Source organism: Camponotus vicinus, unplaced genomic scaffold, assembly GCF_025532165.1.
Source record: "Camponotus vicinus isolate PSW18456_S1 unplaced genomic scaffold, iyCamVici1.0 SCAF_8, whole genome shotgun sequence".
NCBI lineage: Eukaryota > Metazoa > Arthropoda > Insecta > Hymenoptera > Formicidae > Camponotus > Camponotus vicinus.
In genome coordinates this window covers 10430293-10438291 of record NW_028141980.1, presented here as the reverse complement: position 1 = coordinate 10438291, position 7999 = coordinate 10430293, and the positions used below count along the sequence as shown (strand labels likewise).

Sequence of the window (7999 nt, the reverse complement as noted above, 5' to 3'; positions counted from 1 at the left end):
GTCAAAACAAGATTGATTAGCGTTGGTGAATTATGCGATATTCATTATTAATAATTAATATGCAATAATAGAATTTAGTAAGTTTTATGTAACGTAAATATATATAATCGTGATCAAAAGAGTCATTAATAAAATTATCGATCGTTTTTTCGATTGTAGAAGAAAGTATTTGCATTATTATTGGCGCATAATACAAGATAAATAACGATTTAAAATTCGCGAAAAAACGGTAACGAATAAATAAATCGATAATATTAGTAATATTTGATTACCATATGCATAATTTTTGTAATACGATAATCGAAACCGCCAATAGACAGCGCGACATAATTATTATCAAACAAATACGAAGATATTTCGAGACATTTGAGATCTATAATATTTGCGAATATAGAATTTATTGTCTGATTTATTTGCGAATTTTTAGAAGATAAATCACGATTTATAATTCGCGAGAAGACGCGACAAATAAATAAATCGACAATATTCGAAATATTTGATTATGATATGTATAATTTTTATAATATAATCGGAGCCCCTAATAGACACGCGCGATATAATTACTATTACACACAAGTGCGAAGATAGATATTTCGATAGACATTTAAGGTCTGTAATATTTGCGAATTTATTTGCGATTTATTTGCGATTAATACGCTATTTTATATAAATGTCGCGATTGAGAAAACGCGTATTGAAAATACATATTACATCTTGCGCATGATTAATTCAATGAAATAAAATAAATCTTAAAACTTTACAATTTTAATATATAATTAATATATAATTAAAAAATCGCGTTATCACCACGTTTAATAGAGAATAACGGAACGAATGATTTTATCAACGTCCCTCTAATACTCTAACTACATATTTAACTATATCTGAAATTATCAATGTAATAGTAGAGTTTAATAAGATTTAAATAATGTAAACAATCGCGATTAAAACAGTCATTAATAAAATTCCATCAATCGTCTTTTAAATAGTAGAAAAAAATATTTGCCCTACTAGCGCAGACTTTAACGACAATATTCAAAGATGTGGAAAGATAAACAAAGCTTCGATGTAAGTCAGCGATTATGTTAGGTAAATCGCGATTTAAAATTCACGGGAAAACGCGACGAATAAATAAATTGATAATACACGGAATATTCGATATGTATAATTTTTATAATATAATAATCGCGAAGTCCTCAATAGATACGCGCGCAATGTAATTATGCTGTCACATATAAATGCGAAGATATATTTCGACAGACATTCGAGGTCTGTAATATTTGCGAATATAAAATTCACTATCCGATTTATTTGCGATTAACACGCAATTTTATATGAACGCTGTCAAATATGATACATATCCTATCTCGCGTATGATTAGTTAAATAAGATAAAATGTAAAATTTTTATAATATGATAATCGAAATCATCAAGACGCGTGCGCGATATATTATTATCACTCAAATTATCACACAATTTGTAAATCATCGCGATTAAAACAGTCATTAATAAAATTATCGATCGTCTTTTAAATAGTAGAAAAAAATATTCGCACTACTAGCGCATTTTGCGCGGACTATTAAAAATAATATTCAAAGACGTGGAAGGATAAACAAAGGTTCGATGTATAAGTCAACGATTAAATTATAAGATAAATCACGATTTAAAATTCCCGAGAAAACGCGACTAATAAATAAATCGATAATATTCGGAATATCCGATTGCGCGATATCTATATTAATTTTTATAATATAATAATCGAAGCGCTCTCGATAGACATTATTATCGCGCGCGTTATTACTATCGTAAATGCGGAGATATTTCGACAGACAATTTGATGTCTATAATGTTTGCCAATATAGTTCTCACTATCCGAGTCATTTGCGAATCTTTATAAGATAAATCGCGATTTGAATTCACGAGAAAACGCGACGAATAAAATAAATCGATAATATTTGGAATATCCGATTGCGACATGTATTAATTTTTATAATATGATAATCGAAGCGCCCTCAATAGACACGAATAAATAAATTAAAAAATAATGTTCAAAATATACGATTGCGCATAATTCTTATATAATTCTAATATAATTCGACGTCATTTGATACGCGGATGACATATCGGTAATATCCGATAAAAGAGGAGTGATCTTAAAAATGGAGAATGATTAACATCTTGTTTCTCATCAGATTTCGCAAGATCAATCTGCGAAGAAAAGTTAAGTGATCCATTGAACGTCGGGAACTTCACTGTAAGAGGGAACGAATCCCGGATCTTCCAGACTATTCCCAATAGCAATGATTTCAGTAATAAATCAACGACAATTCCCTCGTCATTATCTTCAATTCACGAAATTGATATGCACATCAGAAAACATGTTCTTTCATTATTAAGAAATATATTTCTTTATTGAAAATTAAATGGATATAACTATTTTTTTATAGCAATGTGATTACGAACGATTATATTTATAAATAATAAAATCCATGCATCATTGGAGTTTGTATTATATGTGCGAACACAATAATTTTGGGGTACCGTTTGCGCGCGCGAGACGAATCGAATCCGATAACAGCAAGATTTGAAAAATTTCAATTCGAATAGTGTTCAAAATAAAATAAATCAAATAATTTTAAATATATAATTAATTCTAGATTCTTATTCTTATAATGTTTAAATTAATAATTTTTGTCTTTTAATCAATATCTTGCTGATATAGGGGTACCCATTCGATTCGTCTCTAAATTTTTATGTATTCGCACATTTTATGTAACATTCATGTATAATTTCGCGTATATATAATATATAATATTAATAAAAATTATAAAAATATTTTGGATACGTTAATTTGTGCATGTATTTTATTATACTTACATATATCTAAAATAGTATATATCTAAAAACTAATATTCTAAAATGGCGATGGATGTCCAATACCTGCAAATAGTTTCTTAAAAGAAACTAAAATCTAATATTAATATCCCAAGTACCTAGAAATAATTAATAATTAATAATCAAATATATTCGTTCGTAATCATTTTTATCAAACAGTTAATAAAAACTATTACAATATGAAATTACTTGAAAAATAGATATTTAGACACAACGCTATATCCATATTTAATCTACTATTAAATCTTTCTGGCATTAGACAATAATAATACCAATCCTAATAATGACAGAACATTTTTAACGAGAAGAAAAAAATAGATGCATTTTCTCTCACATCTAAATATATATTATTTAAATTAATTCGACTTTAAAGAAGCGTATGGCGTTCGTCGTTGAATGACTACCGAAATCATTGCTGTCGGAAATTGCCAGGAAAACCTGGGATTAGTTCCAATCTTACAATAAAAATTCTCAATTTTCAACGGGGCACCGAACTAGACATCGCGAATGGATCTCACAAGAACCGGTGAGAAATAATTCTCCATGATGAAAATCGTTTCGACTCCTCGGCAGTACGAGTCACGCAACTTTTATTAACGTTTATTTAACGGAAGGAACAACGATAACTCTTTTATTAAAACGACAATCTCGTCTAAGAATGCGAAAAGAACGCGGGAAAAACACGGTGATTTCGCAACCGTAATATATTAATTTATTTATGAATATTTTCCGATACGAAATTCGTAAGTACAAATATAACTGAAAAAACAAATTATTAAATTCATAATAATTAACTCGCGATTCTATAATATCGAAGGTGATCGTTAAATCTTGTGAAGCTAATATTTAATCGTTGACTTATCACATCGAATCTTCACACTCTTATTCGATAATTCTTGATATTTAATTAGCAATATTTAGGAATGTTATCTGACGAGAGGGACAGCGATAAAAATCTTTTGTTAAAACGATAATTTTGTATAAGAACTTGTATTAAAAATTTTATATTTGATCGCGCGATGTATATACTTAATATGTATACCTATACATTAGACGGCACTCCCGGTTTCGGTACGAACGAAAATCCCATTTCACTTACGAGAATCAACTTCGAGTCACCGGTCGGAATTGGAACGATACAACGAGCAAGGACTAAGCCCAAACCGGAAAGAAGACGAAACGATTGACGGAAATAGAGGAAAATGAAGTTCACCAGCTCTTTTTCGCGCATAATTATCCTATCTCGTATCGAACCTGGACCCGCTAAGCACGATTTCAGGTGCTTCGCCCGGAACACGAAGTTTCCCGCAATGCAGGATATGGCTACACCAGGCTGGTAGACGGCAAAAGAAGAGGATACCCACATTTTTTAAATGCTAACATTCAGCAATTTAGAAAATGGGGAGGCAACCCCTTTTACCGAGCGAAAATCGTGCTTAGGGGAATCCACTCGACTCCTCGACAGGGTTAACACACGCAGTGCGTGTGGCTGTAGACGAGCAAAGAGAAGGGACCCATTGACGACCATTCCGAGCAATCGATCGAGTTCTAACTAATTCGGGCCGAATCACTTGACGAAGCACGAAGCAAGAGTGTACGTTGCATAGCAACGTGTGCAAACTCGAAACATCCCAGTTAGTTGGCATCGGAAGTAGAGACTCGTGACAATAAGGAAATTGGGATTTTTATACGAAAAGTCCAACGCGGAAGCGCGAAAACGCGACGACGCGAGAATACTACAACGCGGAAATGCGGTAACGAAATGCCGCCGTCCGCGACATGTTGACGGCACCGACGATAGAGAGTCGATGACGCAATGTAACTCTTTTATTAAAACGACAATCTCATCTAAGAACGCCAAAAAGAACGTGGTGTTTTCGCAACCGTAATTTATTAATTTATTTATGAATATTTTCCGATACGAAATTCGTAAATATAACTGAAAAAACAAATTATTAAATTCATAATTATTAACTCGCGATCCTATAATATCGAAGGTGATCGTTAAATCTTGTGAAGCTAATATTTAATCGTTGACTTATCACATCGAATCTTCACACTCTTATTCGATAATTCTTTATATTTAATTAGCAATATTTAGAAATATTATCTGACGAGAGGGACAGCGATAAAATTCTTTTGCTAAAACGGTAATCTTTTATAAGGACGCGAAAAGAACGCGAAAAGAACCCAGAAAGAACGCGAAAAGAACCCGGAAAGAACGCGAAAAGAATGCGGAAAGAACACGGAAAGAACACGGTATTTTCGCAATCATAATTTAATAATTTATTTTAAGAATGTTCAGCTCCGCGCGATATGGAATTCATAAATAGATAAATCTAACGGAAAGCATATCATTAAATTTATAATAATTGACTCGCGATTCTATAAGAAAGGCGTCCGTCGAATTTTATAACGCTTATATTTAATCATTAATTTAGCATCGAATTTTTACATTTTATATAAAAATATTCCGAATTTATTAATGACTCTGATATGAAAATTTAAATAGTTACTCTTTTATGAATATTTAAAGAATATATACTATAAAAATAAATATGTTAATTTAATGAATTACTATTATATAATCATTATACGTATACTTTGGATGATTTTTCGTGTAATTTACATAAGAATCTATTTACGCAATTTACAATCTTCTTAAACATTCATAATTTTGCAATTTCTTTTAGTATTCCTGAAAATAATTTTAATAATTTAAATTAATAATTTAAATATTTTCATTTTTTTAGCATTTTTAAAAATAAATTCAATTTAATTTTTTAAACTGAAATAAAGCCAAATTACAAATTTTTCTATATTATATTAGACTGCTAACACGGCCATATCTCATATGATAAAATGTAAAACAAAGGCAACTATTTATAACTGGACAGAATTTATACCGGGTATCACAGAATTTAACATAACATAACTATCGCTCTCGAAAGATGCAATTGTAATTTATATGAGTATCGATTGTATATTTATTTTAATAATTGCTGGTTATTGCTTATATTTATTTAAATACTATATTTTAATATTTTGTAACTACTTATGTTCATTTTAATCACTATCTCGTAGAAATTTATATTTATTTTAATAAATGCCGGCAAAAATTGACAGTACGACATAATATGTATATTAATCTAATCTGTATATGTATATCCTGCCCAAATGTAAATGGTTATCCTGGCTTCAGCTGTTAGCAGCCTGGTATAATATATAAAATTCTTATAATATAAAAGTCTTTGTGTAGATTACCAATAAAAATTGATTGATATTATAAAAATATATGTAATTAATAAATTTTTATAGTAATGCATAATTTATAATAAAATATAAAATTAACGTGTATAACATTTATCATATTACATTTATCACATTACAAGTTATTTCATTAATTAATCATTTGGCTTTACATTAAGTTTAAAAACAATATCTACAACAAATGTTGTAATGGATGAGCTAATAAGAAATTAGAGTAAGATAAGTGAATAAGATAAATGCGCGTTATAAGCGAATAAATTAGCATTAGATGTAATTGATACAATTTTTTGTGTGCTTTATTTTTAATAATATTTTAAATTAGGTAAAATCTATACAAAAATAATCTCTTCTCTATCTTTTTTCTTTATAATTAAAATACTGCAATATATTTTCGCAATGGATGCAATATATTTCGAACGAATTTATTAAAAGTTATTTAATTTAATCTATTCTAGCTCATCCATTTTAAGGCAACGGATTTATCTACAATCTCTATGAATCCGTTACTTTAAAATTAAATAAAAGTTTTTATTACTTACCGGAGCATTGACGTGCCACAGCAGAGTTGTCATTATCGAAGCTATGTTGTCTGTAACATACAAATATAAAATTCATTTATAACAAAGCTCAAAATACAATCAATATTTAAAGAAATTATTATTGTGCGGAATTTCATATCCGGTGTGTAAAATAATAAGCAGATATAAACACGTGGGAAGATTTTATAAATTTTAAAATTACTTTTTAAATAGAAATTTTTATATATGATTTTTATAAAAATCTTTCTCTCTAATTTTCTCTTTAATTCCTTTAAATTATAAGAACGAATTGTGCGTACGATTTATAACAATTGATATACAAATAATAAATATTCACCATCAGGTTGCTTCGCCGATGCAAGATGCCTCTCCCAGGCCTCCTCCTCCTCTCACAATAGTTTGTTGGTCTGTAACATACAAAGAAGATTCAAATTGTAGTCACGGTCAAAAAATTATTATATGCATTTAATTTTATATCCGACGCACATAAATAATAAGCAGATAAACAATTTTATAAATTTTGAAAAAAATTCTACTAATAAGTAATAATTTAATAATTCTATTAAAAGCTATTCGAATGTAGAAACTTTTAAATTACAGTTTTTATGTAAAAATTTCTCTCTTTTTCTCTTGTTTAAGTCATGTACATAAAAAATCAAATTACGAGATTAATTACTTAATTTAAATCGCGCGTACGCAATTAATAAATAATTATATATAAGCGATAATTTATTTACCATAGAGTTGCTTCACAGGTGCCTGATGCCTCTCCCAGGCCTCCTCCTCCTCTCATGTTGTTGACGCGCGATACTTTCAACGGCACTCCCGCACTCACGAGCGATATTTTTATATCGCTATTTTCGCTATTTTACGCGCGGTACTTAACGATATCCGCACTATTTCGATGCGATTAAAAATTTTATATTTGATCGCGCGATGTATATACTTAATATGTATACCTATACATTAGACGGTACTCCCGGTTTCGGTACGAGCGAAAATCCCATTTCACTTACGAGAATCAACTTCGAGTCACCGGTCGGGATTGCAACGATACAACGAGCAAGGACTAAGCCCAAACCGGAAAGAAGACGAAACGATTGACGGAAATAGAGGAAAATGAAGTTCACCAGCTCTTTTTCGCGCATAATTATCCTATCTCGTATCGAACCTGGACCCGCTAAGCACGATTTCAGGTGCTTCGCCCGGAACACGAAGTTTCCCGCTATTGCAGGACATGGCTACACCAGGCTGGTAGACGGCAAAAGAAGAGGATACCCACATTTTTTAAATGC

At 30.3% G+C, this 7999-nt stretch overlaps 1 long non-coding RNA gene across 1 annotated transcript; it reads left to right on the top strand.

Moving 5' to 3' along the window:
* Window positions 1–4481: 4481 nt before the first annotated feature.
* Window positions 4482–7180, top strand: LOC145975800 (uncharacterized). Its single transcript, XR_014440088.1, has 3 exons — window positions 4482–4713; window positions 5061–5154; window positions 7048–7180. It is a non-coding gene; the product is annotated as an uncharacterized LOC145975800 (long non-coding RNA).
* Window positions 7181–7999: the final 819 nt, after the last annotated feature.